Source organism: Mytilus trossulus, chromosome 14 (assembly GCF_036588685.1).
Source record: "Mytilus trossulus isolate FHL-02 chromosome 14, PNRI_Mtr1.1.1.hap1, whole genome shotgun sequence".
In the NCBI taxonomy this organism is placed as follows: domain Eukaryota; kingdom Metazoa; phylum Mollusca; class Bivalvia; order Mytilida; family Mytilidae; genus Mytilus; species Mytilus trossulus.
This window is the reverse complement of record NC_086386.1, coordinates 72252193-72273081: the sequence shown is the minus strand read 5'-3', so window position 1 is coordinate 72273081 and position 20889 is coordinate 72252193.

The following is a 20889-nucleotide window of genomic DNA, read 5'->3' as shown; positions in this document are numbered from 1 at the left end:
TCATATGTTTTCATATGTTTTAAAAGGCATTAAAATAAATTGTTTGGCGAAAATGTCAAAATGAGTTTTGTTTTGTGTCACCCCCACAGCCGAGCTATTTTATTCTGAATTGAACAGAATGTAAAATAAATGAATGAGTTATGATTAATAAATAATGATATGAATAAATATTCTTTATTAAATAGTTTGTTCTGTAACGTTATTCTTTTCTTTTTTAGCTCACCTGGCGCAAATATAGGCAATTTTTAACAATTTTCTTAAAATTTGTAGATTTTTACTAACATTTTTTACTGTAACTACTTGGCCAAGTTCATTATAGATAGGGTTAATTGTAAGCATCAAGAATGTTCAGTAAAGTAAGATAAAAAAAACACATCACCATCACCAAAACACAAGTTTGTCTTGAATCCATCTGTGTCCTTTGTTTAACATTCAAATATACCAAGGTAAGCGACACAGGCTCTTTATAGCCTCTAGTTTTTTTTACTAATAACCCCATGATTCTTTATTCTATATTTCTGCTTTTTTTACTATCTGTTCTTTATTTCTTTATTTTTTTTATTTATTCTGCATTTTTTGTCATTATTCTCTAGTCTTAAATCACTAATTTTGATTCCGGATCCTCATTTTACGTACTTGGCACGTCGAAATAAAAAAAAACCGGAAAACCCGGAAATCTTTTCACCGTTTACGTTTTGTACAATATGACGAAAATATATGGACGCTCGCGCGATGTCTGCAGTCTGCAGCAGGGTTTTTAAAAAGTTTTTTATAAACAACTAAATTAAAATGGGTGACTTGGCGATTAACAAGAAGAAATCGGGTAACGAAACATAGAAATGAAAGTCTTTATAGAGTGAAAGTAGACATTAGAGTGTCAGTGTTTTGTTTTCATGGATTACGTAAAAGGGCAACCAAAGGTAAATTTATATAATGGTGCACATTTTTTTTTATTATTGGACAAAAGCAGAAAAAAATGTTTCACTATCTAAATTGAGGATGTTATATAGTTTTTTTTTGTTACACGATTAAGACACAAATACATCCCAAATAACTATATTTGTAAACCCTTTTGGCTTTAGAGATAAGCTTAACTTTGAAAAAGGGGGAAAAGGGGGGGCATCAATATGACAATAAACGTATTAACACTTTTGGTTTTTAGCTGAGCTTTTATACTTAATTGACAGGGGGGCCTGATTGTCGCTGGGGTTCAACTTCTGTACGTTATCCCACCCTTTTCATAAAATTTAGATCTTAAAATTGTTTACCTTTTCATATATTGCAAAGGTAAACTTTTCCCATATTGGTTGGGTTTTGTGGGATGTGTTGGAAAAGTGGAACATTCAAGGCTAGGATTCTGTGTGTAATAATGTTTATTTACGGCGAAACTTGCGGCTGTTAAATTGACAGGGCTTTTCATAAACAAGTAATTGGAACTTTATCTACCTTATATATTTCTGAAAGTTTTCCCCACCTATTCTCATATTTTCAAGCTTGAAAAAGTGACATATTCTAGCAGCACGTCATGGCACTCCCCGGCCCTCGCCCCCCTTGAGATGTGAAAACATCTATACTGAATGGATTATATAGGAGGTGTCGCTGGGGTTCTATTACTCCCATTCATTTTATAAAGTTTAGATGTAAAAAACGTATACTTTTTCATACATTGCATAGGTAATAATGTACATGTAACTTTTTCCCAAATTTTAATTATGATCAACTGACAAATTAATTCCAAAATGGGAATCACATATCTGGCATAATCTTGAAAATCATCACTTTTAATTGAAGCTCAAATTATTATGAGTGCATGAAAGGTCTACTAACATGTACTTAAATGTACATGTAAATAGAAAAAAAGAAGATGTGATATGATCCAAACAATTATATTTGATTTCAGTTTTTTTAACGCCACTTTTAAACACCCCAATTAGGCTATTTCATGACTGCTAGTTTTATTGGTGGAGAAAACCATTGACTTTAGCATGTTTAGATAGGAAAACTGACAATCCTATTCAATTAAGATTGGAGTTGAGTGCACCCACACGAGCGAGGTTCAAACTCACAGTGTTACCTCAGTGTTGTCAACTTGACTTGCTAGTGATTACAGTAGTAACTACTTAGACCACCTGGCCACCGAGGCCCGCCAACAATTATAAGTTATAGTACTTGTAAGTACAAATGTAGTCCAAAAAAATATGATTTCTTGAAAGTTATCATATTCTCAGGACCGTAAATTACAAAGAGGCATGTAGGCAGTTGCCTCCTATTGCAAGCTGACAAAAAAAAAAAAGAAAAAAACACTGAAAAGATAAAAAGGGGTTAAAATCATGCATTATTTTAATAGCACTGGTTGTTACTTTTACGTCTATTCTAGATCTACGTCTAGATTGGGATAAATGTACAATAGAGCAAGCAATCAATCTTATACAGTTCTACCCAAATTCAAAACAAATACTATTGCTTCTGTTAGCCTTGCCATTTGGGTCTCGGATTATAAAACACAACGTAAAAGTGTTTTGTAAAATGATAACATTTTAACCTATCTACAAAGTGAGTAGAAATCAAGGTAGAAAGTGTATACAACATGAGTGACATCGGTGAAAATGATTCGTTTATAACGGAACAAAATGAAATCGATTTGTCTAATGATATGATTGACAACACACAAAATGGTATGACCAATAGCCAATTTAATGACCAAGATATGTTTAATTTAATAAAATCCAGCTTTGGACAACTTGATAGAAAAATATTTAAACACGACCTCCTGAAACATACAGACACAGATAATCTCCGTCCTATTAGAAATTCTATATTTGATTTAATTCGGAATCGTGAGCAAACATATTGTGATACAAAACTAGTAGAAAGAACACAGCGTGGCAATGGTCAGCCACTAGGTGAAAAATTAGTGGATGACATATATGTCATTTATCAGTGTCATGAAAGAGCAAAAATAATGCTTCTGAGCTAAGACAATGTGTGTCAAAGAGCAAAAGAACGGCTACAGTATCCGATGAAACGGATTCGAAAATGTCCGATATTCTTAACAAATTATCAAACAAAACAACCAGTACAAACGATGAAAATACTATTGTGCTTTCGATGTTAATGGAAATAAAACAGATGATTAATGATAACATGAAACCTATGAATGACAAAATTGACAAACTCAACAAAAACTTTGAAAATGAAACAATAATGCTGAAAAACAAATTATACGAAAAAGACATATTAATAACAAACTTACAAAGCCAAATCCACGAGAGCCGGGACAGAATTGGTAAACTTCAAGCTGAAATAAAGTTACAAGGACAACAGATAAAAGACAAAGACGACATCATTCAAGGCAACGAAAAACAAAGGCAGACTAACGACAAAATAATAAGCCGACTGGATGTTATAGACAATAAACTAAAGAAACAAAATGCAACAGAAAAAAATCAACGAAAAATGACACTTCGACAGACATTGTGTATATCAGCAAGCAACCGATAACAAGTGGAAATAACATTGTCCTTAATGAAAGTAATTCAAATGATGTGATAATTACGCAAAAGACAACAAAATTTACACTGAGTCTAAAATTACGTTGATTACCACTACAAACTCCTCAGAGTCTGAATTGACCAGTTTTTGTGCTCGACCAGTAAAATCGAGCACACATTTTACTCGACTAGTCTCGACATTGTCTCGACTGGACTTAACTGTACTTAAGTGTACTCGACTAGGTCTTGACTTAACTTGATTAGTCTGAAATGGTCTTGACCAAGGCTCGACCTGTCTCGACCTGTCTTGACTAGTCTCGACTCAGTCTGAACCAGTCTCGACCTGTCTCGACTAGTCTCGACTCAGTCTGAACCAGTCTCGACTAGTCTTGACTTTCAAATTTAGTTTTGACTGGTATAAAGAAGCCCATCTAACTTAATTAAATATTGATCTTACAAAATTCAAGCTTATTAGGTAGTTTGATTACTGGCTGTGAAAGAAAAAAATAATATTTTACAATAGGTAAAAATAAAAATTATTATATAAATTCAGATAGGCATCTTTAAATTTTCTAATAACTTTTTCAAATCAACTTGGATTTTCATCAAACTATGCACCTATCTAAGATATATATCAAGCTTACTGAATCCCATTTCATTTACTTTTTTGTTGTATATCTATGAAATTTAAGAATTAAAGTCATCTCAGTAAAAAAAGCTAGGATTTGCAATTTGGACAAAATAGAGATAGGCATCTTTAATTTTTTTAATAACTTTTTCAAAATCACGTGGATTTTCATCAAACTATGCAGCTATCTTAGATATATATCAAGCTTACTGAATCCCATTTCATTTACTTTTTTGTTGTATTGCTGTAAAATTTAAGAATTAAAGTCATCTCGGTAAAAAAAGCTAGGATTTGCAATTCAGAAAAAATAGAGATAGGCATCTTTAATTTTTTTAATAACTTTTTCAAATCAACTTTGATTGTCATCAAACTATACAGCAATACAACAAAAAAGTAAATGAAATGGGATTCAGTAAGCTTAATTTATATCTAAGATAGCTGCATAGTTTGATGAAAAACCAAGTGATTTTGAAAAAGTTATTAAAAAAATTAAAGATGCCTATCTCTATTTTGTCCAAATTGCAAATCCTAGCTTTTTTTACCGAGATGACTTTAATTCTTAAATTTCATAGATATACAACAAAAAAGTAAACGAAATGGGATTCAGTAAGCTTGATATATATCTTAGATAGGTGCATAGTTTGATGAAAATCCAAGTTGATTTGAAAAAGTTATTAGAAAATTTAAAGATGCCTATCTGAATTTATATAATAATTTTTATTTTTACCTATTGTAAAAAAAATTTTTTTTTATTTCACAGCCAGTAATCAAACTACCAAATAAGCTTGAATTTTGTAAGATCAATATTTAATTAAGTTAGATGGGCTTCTTTATACCAGTCAAAACTAAATTTGAAGGTCGAGACTAGTCGAGACAGGTCGAGACTGGTTCAGACTGAGTCGAGACTAGTCGAGACAGCTCGAGACTGGTTCAGACTGAGTCGAGACTAGTCAAGACAGGTGGAGACAGGTCGAGCCTTGGTCAAGACTATTTCAGACTAATTAAGTAAAGTCGAGACCTAGTCGAGTACACTTAAGTACAGTTAAGTCCAGTCGAGACAATGTCGAGACTAGTCGAGTAAAATGTGTGCTCGATTTTACTGGTCGAGCACAAAAACTGGTCAATTCAGACTCTGAGCAGTTTGTAGTGTACTCTACACTAACCAAAGACCTCCAATATGATGAAATGGTGCGACCAATAGAGACAAAAGTAACTGACAATGATACAGCTATATTTCGAGGTATTGTTAGAAAACGAACAAGACGAATTGTTTTATATAATGTTATTGCCGACAAACCATACCATGTTGTGAGAACGTATGCGGAACAGAAAGATGTACATATTACGTTTACAAAACTGTTGAAAAGGTGAGAAAGTAGGGGTAAATCTACTTATATAATGCGTGTGAATATAAATGAAAATGACTATTTCAATAAAATTGAAACGGACAATCAGTTCTGGCCAAAAGGAATATACTGGAGGGATTACGTCCCCTACAACTTTAATACAACCAACAACAAAACAGAATCACAATGGGACTAATTAAACTATTATCTATACTTTTTGTAATTACTCATATGTTGCGGGTTTCGACATGGAATATGAGAGGTGCAATGTATGGTACCTCATACTTTCAGTCTGTTTCAAAGGAATCAGATGTTTGTTTATTAACAGAACATTGGTTAAACGAAAACAATATTTCATTTTTGAGCACTTTTGCAGATAATTTTCATTTAATATACAGTATTGGTATTAATAGTAATAAAACAGTTGAAGGTTCTGGTGGAACGGCTATTTTAGTACGAAAATCATTAAATTTTAAAATACAAAGTCTTAATAGTATTAATGATAGAATGTGCGGAGTAAAACTTTGTTCAGATAAATAGTATGACATTTGCCTAATATGTGTACTTTTACCCTCCACAATTTTTTTTCGGAGGTTTATATGATTTATATTGATGAGTTATGTACATGCTATGATATGTATTCTGAAGATTGTACTACTATTGTAGGAGGTGACTGTAATATGGACTTAACAAGTATTTCTACAAGTGGTAAATTAACATACTTTTCAAATTTTTTGAATGATAGAAATCTATGTCCTGCACTATTACTACAGTGCAGAGTTGGCCTAAATATATATTTAGAAGTAAAGATTTTACCAAAAGATCATTATTAGATTATATTTGTGTTCCTGAATATTTGTCAAATGATATTTTTACCTTAGAGGTTAAATCAAATTCTCCGTATGAAGTTTCTGATAATTAGCCAGTCTTTGTATAGTTGAATATTGATCTGCTAAGTAGGACGTCAAACGCATACAACATAAATAAAAAGACATTGAAATGGTCAAAAGCAGATGAATTTGAACTCAAGATGTATCAAACCGAAATCGATAAACTTTTAAACTTTGAGACAAACTCTGATAATTTATCAAAAGGTGACGTTGAGAGATTCTCCTCGCTTCTAATAAACGCTCTTCATATGGCGGCAAATTCTTGTATTCCAGTTGGAACATTCCGACCGTACTTAAAACCTTATTGGAAAAAACAAAATCTTAATAACAGTCATTTCGAGCAAAGAAATGCAAGACGTAAATGGGTAAACAACAATAAAACAAGGGAAAAAACTGATCTCAGCTATATCGAATATAAAAACAAAAAACGAGAATTTCGTAAGCGAAAACGAATCGCTGAAAAACTTTGGCAGGAGGAAAAATTTCGAGGATATAAAACTTGCTGCTGAAATGGATATTGGTGAATTTTACCAACGAGTACGCCGTATTCAAAAAAGCGGTCCATCAACTACAAAATCGTCATACAATGGTACTGAAGCTACAAACGATAGTAGTATATAGATGTGAATTATGGGGTAAATATTTTCGCGATCTGTACTCTGAGCAACCAACGGAATGTTTCAATGAAACTTTTTTACCATGAAATTTCGTCAAAAGTGCAAACATACTTTGAAAATAGTGATAAAGCATCTATTCCAGAACTTGAAAAAGAAATTACCTTAGAAGAAATTCGGGGACAAGTAAATACTTTAAAGTGTGGTAAAGCACCGGGCCGGGTCGTATTACTAACGAACATATACTATATGGCGGTGACCAAGTGATCAAATGTTTGTAAAAACTTTTCAATATGATCTTGAAAACTGAATATCTACCTGTTTGTTTTAGACATGGCATTATTATTCCACTGTTTAAAGGGAGTAATAAAGATAAAACTAATCCCAACAGTTACAGAGCTGTGACATTAACATCAGTTTTAGAAAAACTTTTAGAAAAGATATTTTTGTATCGTATTCAAAATCTGTTGGAAAATATAGACAATGTCGTACCTCATGGCTTACAATTCCTGCTATTTATACATTAAAAGAGTCAATTAGGTACTATATCGAACTTGCTCCTATGTTTGTTCAGTAATCTTAGACAACGAAAAGGCCTTTGATCGTATTTTGCAAGACGGACTTTTGTTTAAATGATGGAATGCTGGAATTACCAGTAAAATGTGGAAAATAATACATATGTCAAATATATGCATTTAAGACAGCAACTGCACATGTACAATATAACCGTTTAAATAGTCAGGTGTTTAAAATAAAACAAGGTGTAGGACAAGGTCGAGTTATGTCAGCATGGCTATTTGCTTTATTCATCAATGATTTAATCACTCAACTATTGGAAACAAACTGATGATTGAACATATACATATACTTACAATTTTATTAGCGGACGACACCACTTTACTTAGTGGCATAAAATCTGGTTACAACAAATGTTGAATGTTGTCAATAAATATGCATATACATGGCGGTTGAAATACAACGCAACTAAGAGCACTCACCTTCTCTTCAAACCAGCAAAAACTACTATAAAACATAATGAGTCCAAGTATGAGTTTTGTCTGGGTGAAACAAAGGATCCTATGAAGCAAAGTATAATTTATGCTGGAACTTTGATTGATAGTAATATGAAATCATACGATCGTACTGATAAGGCGTGCAAAAAGATGAAAATGAATCTACATTCTCATATCTTGACTTACATCTAGAAATTGACAATGAGGGTCGGTTGAAAACAAAACTTTACGACAAAAGAGATGATTTCAGCTTTCCAATTGTGAACTTTCCATTTCTAAGTAGCAACATTCCAGCAGCACCTGCATACGGGGTATATATATCTCCCAATTGATACGATATTCCCGTGCTTGCATTTCCTATCATGATTTTCTTGATAGAGGGTTGCTGCTTACAAGGATGCTATTAAACCAAGAGTTCCAAATGGTGAAGTTGAAATCATCCCTTCGTAAATTTTACGGACGCCATCACGAGTTGGTTGACCGTTATGGAATAACCATTTCACAAATGATATCGGATATGTTCCTTACGTCGCAACTACAATCCCCTTCCCTTTCATGAATGTGACCTACCGAATTAGACTATTTACCGGATTTGTAATCACATAAGCAACACGACGGGTGCCACATGTGGAGCAGGATCTGCTTACCCTTCCGGAGCACCTGAGATCACCCCTAGTTTTTGGAGGGGTTCGTGTTGTTTATTCTTTAGTTTTCTATGTTGTGTCATGTGTACTATTGTTTTTCTGTTTGTCTTTTTCATTTTTAGCCATGGCGTTGTCAGTTTGTTTTAGATTTATGAGTTTGACTATCCCTTTGGTATCTTCCGTCCCTCTTTTCTCTATACAGTATAGGACTTAATCGGAGTTGCATGAACTCAATTACAAATACTACTATTTGGAAACGTATTGTGTTACCAACTGCACTTTACTCGTGTGAGCTTTGGGGAACGTTAACATTTGCTGAAACCAAAATGTAAGAGCAACCACCACGATATTTCGTACGATTTGTATTGGGTCTAGATAAACGATCGTCAACTGATTTTTGTACAAGTACCGTAGGACTATGGTCTATACAAGGACTCATCGATAAATTTAAATTATTGTTCCTCGGACGGTTGCTCAGAGCTAAGTCCAATACAACTCATAAACAATTATTTATTCTACGTCTCAGTCAACTTTTGCTTGGTGAATCCGATAAACGTTCAATAACATACGACTTAATAAAAACTCTGACTAAATATGACATGCATTCCTTTCTTGAGAGTTACATGGATGACTTGTATATCCCGGATAAAAAACTATGGTCCAAAATTGTAAATCAATCAATTGAAATCCGAGAAGAAAATATTTGGAAATCATCTATACAGTGTTGACCAGAACTTTGTCGTTACTACGAAATTCAAAACAGATTAACTATTCACAGACTGTTACGTCTTGCCGTTGTCTATCAGCATTTGAATTATAAACTATTAGTCATAGTAAAATTTGGCTCAATAGCAATAAAGGATGGCCAGTGCTCTTTATGCGGTTATTATTCTACAGATGTCGTTCAACACTTAATGTTATACTGTGAAAAACTTTTGGATGCAAGACATAAAATGTTTTACGGAATTGTTGATGTTTTACCAATCAAGGAATCTGTACGCTTTTCAGCAAAATGATAGCGATATGATCGTAGCCTTACTTGGTGGTGTTACAGACTTTATGCAATCTGTGAACTCTGATAACTGGAGAAACATGATGTTTTGCTTGGCAGATCATATATTTCATCTGTACGGAAAATTTAAAGGCGAATTATCTGAGCATAGGTTTAATTTTGGTCACTAAAATATCTGAACTAAACAAATGTAGCTGCTAGCATAGGAGATAAACATAGATATAAGTAACATTTTTTTTGTTTGTTTGTTTGTGTGTGATTTAATTGTAGTCTGTAATTATATGGTGTTCATTTCTTGTAATTAGTATATTTGTGTTATAAAATGTAAATCTTCAGTATAATGGCGGAAATAAAGAGAATCAATCAATCAATCAATCAATTACATCGAAGTGACAATGTTGGCAATAGTGATGCATATAAGTGCTAGATTCTATTAAAAGGGATTGGAATCTTTCTGGCACAGGAAAATCGCCTTGCATTTGACAAAACCTAACCGAATAAAATTTTCAGTGTAAACAAACAGTGTTACGATATAATAATTTGAAATGAATAATTAAAGTTAATTTTAATATGAGTCTTTAAGTATGTATTTCATTTCAAGGTTTGAAAATTGTGTCTCTGAAATGAAATCAAAACAGCTCGATTGGGACAGCCAAAAGAAGCCTGATTAACAACAAAAATTTCTCAACTTCAGGGGGCCTTTCATTTTAAGGTAGGTACATTGCATACAGGGAAAGGCCCGACAAAATGTCATTTTCGGCATAAAATGGGTCATTTACTGCCCTGATTGTATTTTATTTTACACCTTATGTCCCAGAATAGCGTCAACGCAACAATTTAAAATATCCTTTCTAGACGTCATAATAATTTGGACTATCCTACAAGTTGACTTCAGCAGAGAAGAGCATACTGCAAAGTCAGCTTAATAAAAGAAGCCAAATGAAAATGAAAAATATAAAACAATTCAAATGAAGGAACTAACGGTCTTATTATGATTTATAAAAAAAACCAACAACATACATGTATAAACAAATAAAATATATACATCAACGAACTACAACATGAACCGCTGAATAACAGGCTCCTGACTTCGGACAGGCACATACAGCATGTGATAGAGTCAAACTAGTTTGTTGACGCCAACCCCCCTCCCAACCTGGGTTAGTGGTGTGAAAAAGGCTTAACTCATTTGACATTAGATATATACAAAGCAGAAAGACATCTAACATACCAGCATGACCAGGCAGGGTATTTATACATCACCACAACAAATAAGACTTTTTAAGTATAGATTTGAGAGTTACATGTACCTCTTAGTTACTGACAGCTAGTACAAAGCCAATAACAAGGTATTTACTACCAAACCTTCATACCTTGTCTGGTTAAGGTTTTAGTCCATTTCTCAGATACTATAGTATAGAAAATAGGTCAGTTTTTGCTGTATGCAGTAATTATTTGCATGCGTTGGAAAATCTGTCTATCAAGGTTTATTTGACATTGTCTTGATCTCATTAACACTGTCTAAATTTAAACATCTTTGTGTATATAACTTCAAATTTCAAAAGAGAGTGGAAACAAAAAAATAACAATGTATTCATTTGTAAAGGGTCATAACTCTAGAAAGGTACAAATGTATAAGTAATTCCTCTATAATTCAAAACTTGATCTGTGTTACAAAGTGTATATTTCATGTGGTTATAAGCATTGTGTTTAATTTTCATTTGGTCAAGGCAAAAGTTAACTAAAATAAGAAAACGGAAACAAAGAATTCAGCCATTTTTATACAACCGCTAAAATAAAAAAAATATGGTTGTATATTGGTATCACTTCGTCGTCATCCTCGTCAGCGTCGTTTGAAGACATATGGTGTCCAGATATTAACTTAAGTATAAGAAAATAGAAATCAATAAAATTTTAACACAAGGTTTATAACCACTGAAGGAAAAATTGGATTGAGTTTGGGGGTTAGGGTCCCAACTGTTTAGGAATTAAGGACCAAAAGGGACCCAAATAAGCATTTTTCTAGTTTCCAGAAAATAACTTGTGTGTGAGTGTATGGATCTCTCTGAAATTGTACCATAAGGTTCCATACCAATTAAGGAAGACTCCGATAGATTTTGGGGGTCTTGGCCCTCACTGTTTAGGAATTAGGGTCCAAAAACAAGACTTTTCTAAATTGCTTATTTTTTTACCAATTTCAATGAGGTTTAATTCTTGAATTCCTAGGATTCTTTTATACGCTGAATCTAACAGTGTATTAGGTTTTAGGATTTTGGGCCCTGTTTATAAATTGTTTCATATTGACATTGATTGGGGTCCAAAATGAAACACAAATAAAACTTTGTTCGAACTTAGTTCTTTGGTATGCCAAATTTAACTGTGTATTTAGATTTTAAAATGTTGGTCCTGTTTTCAAATTGGTCTACATTACAGTCCAAAGGGTCTAAACTTAAAATAAGCTTGATTTTAACAAAAATTGAATTCTTGGGGTTCTTTGATATGCCGAATCTAACCATGCATTTAGATTTGGGATATTGGACCATTAAAGGTAAATGTCCAATTAAAATTTTGTTCGTTCTGTGTCAGAAAACTATGCTGTGTCAACTATTTAATCACAATCCAAATATAGAGCTGTATCAAGCTTGAATGTTGTGTCCATACTTGCACCAACTGTTCAGGGTTCGACCTCTGCGGTCCTATCAAGTTGCGCCCTGTGGACCATTTTATTCCACTTGTAAAGGGACTGTAAGGGTATAACTCAAGAACGGTAAAAGTGATGCCACCCAAACTGTCTCATATAATACATGTAATACATTACATGTCTAATAATCATGATAATTATAACTAAGCCTTATTATAACAGCTAAGTTAAATCCCTTGAAATCCTTGTCACATTGACTAAAGAAATTACCAGGGTTGATTAAAAATATATTTATTTAATTTGAAAATTAGTTATAAAGTTTATGTATTTAGTAACTGTGCATATATAGTTTAAAAAAATCCCTAGTGCCCACCAAAAACAACAAATAACAAACATATGTTACAACAGATGAAGAAAAATTTAGAAACTAAAAGTAGACAAATCATGAAATTATCTGGCATAACAACATGCATGTTATTTTCACAAATAACTTATTTAAAGTTATCCCTTTGACCATGTACTGTTGACTGATGAAAAAGATTGGCATTATACATCATAACAAGAATTTTTTTAGTCAAGGATCCAATTTAACGACCATTGAACTCATAAAATGTTCAGATGGATTTAATAAGATGGATTAGAACATTCAAATAATTTAATACTTTTTACATGTATATACTAGTAGTTATTTTTTCCTGGTAAGTCTAGATCTTGTTTAAAAAGATCAAAATAAGCTAATTTTGCCATATAACATGACGTATAAATATATTTAAGGATGTATTCTTCGGAGGTTTCAGTCTCGTTGAAATCTAGTTCGGGAATTATTTCCAAAAAATGTGATACAAGTGGAAAATATAAATGAATTTTAAAAATATTATAATCAAACATAACTCTGTGAAAAAATGGGTATTTCCAATGAACAGTTTTTGAGTAATCCCGTTTTCAAATGTTACGACCAATCAAGTCAGTCTTTTTAGCCAAAATTTTGAGAAAATGGATGAGGGGTACAAAAAATGATTTTACAAGAATCATGTACATCCCATATCATTTTTGTTTTTTCAAATTTCTTAGATATGTATTTTTCAATCATTTATAACAAAAAAAGTTGAAATAATATGCATTTTGTTCTTAAAACTGAGAAAAATCACAAATTTACAAAATTGACAGCATGGCAAATTTGACACAAAAAAAGCATCAAAATATGATAAAACTTTCTTATATAAACACCTACCTATAGTTTTTGTAAGCTAAATTTATTCAGATTAGTCCACCTCATCTTTCTTGAAAGTATGAAAAAAAGTTTAATTGTGGAATTGTGATTTTTTCACGATAATAGCCCAAAAATGGGTAGAAATTGATGAAAAATGGGAAAATCATCAAAATTGGGTATTTTCAAAGGATCGTAGCAAAAAAAGAAGTGCACCACCACATGCTTTTTTCTTCACCAATTATTTTTTTACATACAATCAAAAACCTGATAATAAATTGTTCAAATAAGGCCTTCGAAAATAGTGGAATTAATTACTTTTGGAGTGTCAAGAACTCGTTGGAAGTACTTGATAAATTGCATGCTTATATTGGTGATTTTGAATCTGTTGAAAGTTTTGATTTTTCTACCCTATATACCACATTGCCTCACATTCTCATTAAGAAAAAATTCACACACCTAATAAAATGGGCATTTAAAAAGTGAGAATGTGAATATATATGTTCAAACTCTTTTTGGTAATTTTTTAGTAGCAATAAACAAAAAAACTAGGTCAATTGGACATCGTTAATTATCCATTTTTAGATGGTAACGTTCCTTTGTCACTATCTTTCGGTGTTTATATATCTCAACGTGTACGATTCGCTCGTTTATGTAACAATGTTTTAGATTTTAACGAGAGAAGATTATTTATTACTGAAAAATTATTACACCAGGGTTTTCGATATCACAAACTAGTCAAAACATTTACTAAATTTTATCATCGGTATAAGAACATCATTCGTAAATATAGCTCAACATGCAGACTTCTTATACGTTCAGGTATTTCACATCCAATTTTTTATGGAAATATTCTTTATAAAGCACAAAAAAAACCCACCTCAGAACCTAACAAAACCTTTAAATAGACTTATTAAGAAGGAATATAGTTACGATACTGTTGTCAGGTCATTAAAGATTGCATATTTTGGCGTTAATATTGATTCACTTATAGGGTCTTTGCATCGGAACTAAACACATCTATTCAAAAACCAGTTGTTGGCATGACACGGATTATGTTCTTCTCATATATGTTATGATGGTATGATACTAAACCATTAACGGGAAGGATCGTGCCTGATATTCATATGATGAAATCATAATCTTTCAATCAGTTTAATTGAAGTCTGGAGCTACATGGCAGTTAACTGCTAGTAGTCTGTTGTTATTTATGTATTATTGTCATTTTGTTTATTTTCTTTGGTTACATCTTCTGACATCAGACTCGGACTTCTCTTGAATTGAATTTTAATGTGCGTATTGTTATGCGTTTACTTTTCTACATTGGCTAGATGTATAGGGGGAGGGTTGAGATCTCATAAACATGTTTAACCCCGCCGCATTTTTGCGCCTGTCCCAAGTCTGGAGCCTCTGGCCTTTGTTGGTCTTGTATTATTTTTATTTTAGTTTCTTGTGTACAATTTGGAGTTTAGTATGGCGTTCATTATCACTGAACTAGTATATATTTGTTAAGGGGCCATCTGAAGGACGCATCCGGGTGCGGGATTTTCTCCCTACATTGAAGACCTGTTAGTGACCTTCTGCTGTTGTCTTTTCTATGGTCGGGTTGTTGTCTCTTTGACACAGTCCCCATTTCCATTTTCAATTTTATTATAAACCCAAAAATCAGGTTAAGAAAAAAAGTTTAATTCTAGAAATTTTTAGTTTCTCAGAGGTGTACATCCTTAAGGCAATTTGGCAGATATTTTAACTTCATTTGATTTTACATTTTTTCTTATAGCATTTTCAATGAAAGTACATGTACTTCAAGAAGAAGCTAATCAACAAATGGAAATTCTTTGAGGCATTAATTTCGATATTGTTTGATGGATTCATAGATTTTCATATTGATTTATGTGCATATAAAGAGAAGCAGACAATTAATTATTTTATGACGAGAGGTATGTACACAACATGTAATGAAAAGGATTGACTTTGTTTGAATATTTTGTTGCTGTCAAGACTCTTCACATGTTACAAGTTTTGATTTCATGTCAGTAGTGAAATTTTTTTTTTTTTTATATTTTATAGAAAAAGCATTGGAAGTTCAATTAAAACCTTAATTGCTTGTTCTTTTTAGACTTAAGGTCTGTCAATGTCCTTACACTTTTCCAAAAATCTGCTCCTCTGAAACTACTGAGCCAAATAAAACCAAATTTAGCCTAACTCATCCTTAGGGTATCTAGTTTGAAAAAATATATCTGATGACCCTGCCCATCAACCAAGATGCCGCATCTGACAACCTGTTGTTGGGTTGCTACCTCTGAATTAGTAATTTTAAGGAAATTGGTTATTGTCTTGAATATTATAATAGATAGAGACAAACTGTAAACAGCAATAATGTTTAGCACAGTAAGAGCTACAAAAGTCGACATGACCAAAATTTTCAATTGAACCCTTAAGGAGTTGTTGCCCTTTATAGTCAATTTTTAACAACTTTTTCGTAATTTTGCAATCTTTTACAAAGATAAGTAGACTGTGTCTCTTTATAGGAGTAATTGCCCTGAAATGATTTTTTTTTATATCCTCTTTTGTGTTTTCAGCAAGAATTAAAGAAGATAGAGAGAAACTTAACAGGCTATTAAAATGATAAGCAATACAAGATCAATAAAATATGGATGGTAACACAAATGACAACATGTTATGTTTATGAGTTTAATAATGCCTATAAATGTTGTATTTTAAAGTCATAAGAAAGGAGTGACCGGTGAAAAATAATGTTATTCCAATTCTTGAACCAATGCATACAAACATCATAAACTTAGTCTTCTGTGCTCGAATTTATCAGTTTTTTCGTGTAAATTTCGTATAATTGTCATTTTTTTTTCAATCGGTCAGTGTTGTTGTGAAAATATGGCAGGTAATTAAAGTTCGTGTTTTGAAGCCGAAGTTTAACGATTGTCACCTGTTTGTCAACAATTGACGAAAAATAAACAAAAAAGCATGGAAATTGAGCACGTGTTTACCATGTAAATTCAGATAGTAGTTTATTTTAAGGACATCCATGCGTATTGTAGTCACCGGATTTTTACGAGATGGGTCACACCGATGTCACCTTGCATACGGAAAATATGTCGGGGGAATTGCTTGCTGGAAGGAAGCTATTCAAATAAAGTAAACTTCTTCTAAATATGAATAAATTAAAGAATTTTCTTCAGAAAAAAGTATATGTACATAAGTTTTATAATGAAAACTATCCATTGAGTTATTAAAATCATATGCATTATTTTTTTTTGATTTGAGGTTTCTTATGACTTTAACAATTTTGCCTATGAAACAGCAAATAAAGATAAACAGGAGTTAATGCCTAAATGGTTTTTTTTTAAACTTTAGACAGCAGAGTAGTTCATTTTATATGAGAAAGTTCATGCTATACATATACTTATAAGTTACACTGAACAGTGTTCTTTCTGTTATTTGTTTATAAATTGTTTCCATTCACTCAAAAGTAAAAGTATAAATTAGTGAGCATCAGTTCATACTACATCTAGCTTTTGTCTGGACTTCTGGATTAAATTAAAATTTATTATTTTAGCATAATGACTAAATAAAAGGAAAGTGCAGTATTAGAATCACTGATGTACATGTACGTGCCGATGTCCTACCAAAAAAACTGGTATCAACATGATCAAAGTAAGTTCATATGTAGAAATGCAGTTAAGGTGGTACCTAACACTACAGGGAGATAACTCTGTAAAGTCAACTAAACGTTTTAATTACGTTGTGTTGTAAAAGGAATATAAAGCTTCTCAATGATCAAAGTTGGTGTTTGTCAAACTGCTAAATAACCAGTGTAATTTTTCTTACAAAACGGTTGGTTCAAAATTTTTGATTTTTTTATATTTTTGTTAAAGGATCAAAGTAAATACTTTGACAAAATTTTATGAAATTAAACGAACAAAATTAATTTTAGTTGAAGTGTTGGGTACCACCTTAATTTAATCTGTTTAAAAACTTTTTCAAGTATAATTGTGCAAGTATACTGTTGTTTATTTTCCTGTCTTTCTGATGTCTGGTATGCATCAAGGAATCAAAACATATTACAATTAAATAATTTTCTTTTAACCGTAGAGCGTGTTTTGAGAATTAGAATATAGATATATGGAGATGAGATATGATCCTCAATACTCCATTCTTAATGAGATGTCATGAATATTCATATAATTATCAGAACGAGGTTAAGGTCGTATTCTAGCAACATGGCCGATAAACAAGATCGCTTACAAGACAGTTGTGGAACACACGATTTAACGATCGTTCCACCAATAACATTTGGATTTGTAGAAGATATAATTAAAGGCAGTAGTCAGAGCCTTGGAATTAAAGAAGTATGAATATTCGTTGAGAATGGAGTATGTGACAACTATCAATAATTAAAAAAATAAAAGATGAAGATGAAACATGTACTGGATACTGTACAGCAATAAACAATGATCAAAATCCATACCTCAGTAACCTTCAACTTGTATAAGGATGTAAAATTTGAATCATTGAAAAATTAAAACTACATACAGTATGGCAGACGGCGCCCAACATAAGAAACAACTGTCAAAATCAGCCACAAAGGTGTGGACTAATAAACAATTACTTGAAAAGAAATAACAAAATAATAAAAGATGCAAAAATATCTATTTCAGTTCACCTTTGAGGGTTTTAATGTAACAACAACACATTTGTCATTTTAAACAATCTTAATAAAGCATGACTTTATGTAATGCCAAAATATTGAACACACAAAAAGAATTTGATGTAGGATCACAACAGCATTAAGTATCAATAATTGCTTAGATATACATGTTCTGCTCTTTGTTGAGCTTTCAAAAAGCAAGACAGTGATCCTAGATCTTAGATTATGCCGGATCCGTCCTCGTAACTGTCATCAAAATTTAGGATCAGTCTGTGGTTATAGTTTTTTTCGATAACTTTGTCAATGATTTATCGGTCAATTATTTCTTAAATTTCTCTTGATTCTGTCTTTTTCGATACTATAGTAAAGGTGAACTACATTATTTTAAATGGAATGATTGTAAGGTTTTTATATTTCTCTTGCAGGTACAATTCAAACTTATACTATACTTTAATATCAGCAATATCTTGGTCAAGTTCACTGATTTTGAAAGATTGACTATTTTTCAAAGAGTTATGTCCGTTGAAAATATAAAATAATAGAAAATGGCCTCGTATGTGCTCTCAACGGTACATTAATTTTTATAAAACACATAGAATAATATTCAAAACAGTGTGGTCCTGGCCATTGATTGACGATCTAAGTTATCCCATTGACTGGGACAGATTAGGTGAACGTTTGTCTGTAACGACCATTGCTCACTTCGGACTTATTATAGAATTTAAACTGTGGGATCACCAAAGGTTCTTAACGCCTCTAATAATAAAAGAATTCGAAAAATTATTCAGGAATAACCTTTATGTTTTGATTTATATTATTGATATAAATCAACACATTGTATTATTCCGGATTCGTTTTTCGAATTGCTTTATTTAGATGTTGAGAACCTTTGGTGACCCCACAGATTCAGTGACTTTAACAAGTACATAGTGAACAGTGATTGTTACCGACAAACGTTCACCTAATCTGTCCCAGTCAATGGGATAATTTAGGTCGTCAATCAATGGCCAGGACCACACTGTTTTGAATATGATTCTAGTCTACTGTAAGTAATGCTCTTGAATGTCTGTTTCAAATATTTCGTATACAAGAAAAAGATTTTTTTTTCCAAGCACACCTTTTATTTATAATTTTTTTTCAAGTACCTTTTTTTAGTTTTTGTCCCTTGATAGATAAAATTTTTGCAACTCGGTGGAGATTGAAACTCTGTTCTTTTATTGCAGGAACTGAAAAGTAAAGAAACAGATCAAAGAACATGCATTTAAAATTAATACAATATTGAACTCAAAAGTCAACCTACTTGTCTTTCTTATTCATAGATATAAGAAGATGTGGTATTAGTGCAAATGAGACAACTCTCCATCCAAGTCACAATTAAAAGTAAACCATTATAGGTCAAAGTACGGTCTTCAAAACAGAGCATATGCTCACACTGAACAGCAAGCCATGACGGGCCATCAAAGCAGCTACATACACTAGCACCTGTAATAGCTAGCAGTGTAGACAATAACATATATGTATATGGTGATTTAGCAATAGAAATATCACTTACATCAGAAGAAAATAGAATATAGCCAATAGAAATGTTGTATGTCATAGAGACACAAATATGAAAATGAAATATAGACAATAGAATTAGGTATGTCAATAGAAAACATAGAATGGGGTATGTCAAAGAGACAAAAATAAGAAAATGGAATATAGATAAATTATAGAATTAGTGTATGTCAAAGAGGCAAACATAGAATGCAGTATGTCAAAGAGACAAAAATATGAAAATAGAACAAAGACTAGACAATAGAAATGGGATATGTCAAAGAGACAAACATATGAAAAAAGAATAAACACAATAAAATGGTGTATGTCAAAGAGACAAAAATATGAAAATAAAAGAGACAACAACTTAATAAAATAAAGGTTCTACTTGATATATAAATTATGGAGCACTGATTGTGATTATTATTTTTCTACATAAAGGAATGCTAATGTACAGTATACAGTTGCTTTTTATTTGTTTGAGCTTTTGATTTTGCTATGTATTAGGTATTTTGGGTTATTTACAAATCCCAACAAAAATACATACACATGAGAAAATAAATGCATTTGGACAATTTAAAAAAAACATATACAAAATATATATAATATAAAAACATATGAAAACATATGTTTGGGCCAAACATATGAAAACATATGTTTAGACTAAACATATGAATACATATGTTTAGGCCTAGGCCAAACATATGAAAACATATGAAAAACATATGGAAACATATAAATGAAAACATATGTTTAGGTCTGGTAGGAAAACATATGAAAAACATATGATTTTATAAACATATGTTTTCCATATGTTTTTCATATGTTCAAAATCATATCTTTTCATGTCGGGCCTAAACATATGTTTAAATGAAATTATGTTTTCAAACATATGAAAAACATATGTTAAACATTATGAAAACATGAGATAATTGTAAGCACATAGACTAAGGTGAGCGACACAGGTTCTTTAGAGCCTCTAGTCTATATGTTATAAACTGCCAGTCAAACCTTCCTATGGACGTTCTGACCCGTCCTTGCTATTTTTCATGTATAGTTAAATTTTGGTTGATCCTGGGACTATTATAATAACTTTTATCATAGTCCCAGTTTGATCCAAATGAGGATTCATGTTGTTAATGAATTAGAGAAATTATGAATAATGGACAAAAATTGCAGAATAAATGACAAACATATAAAG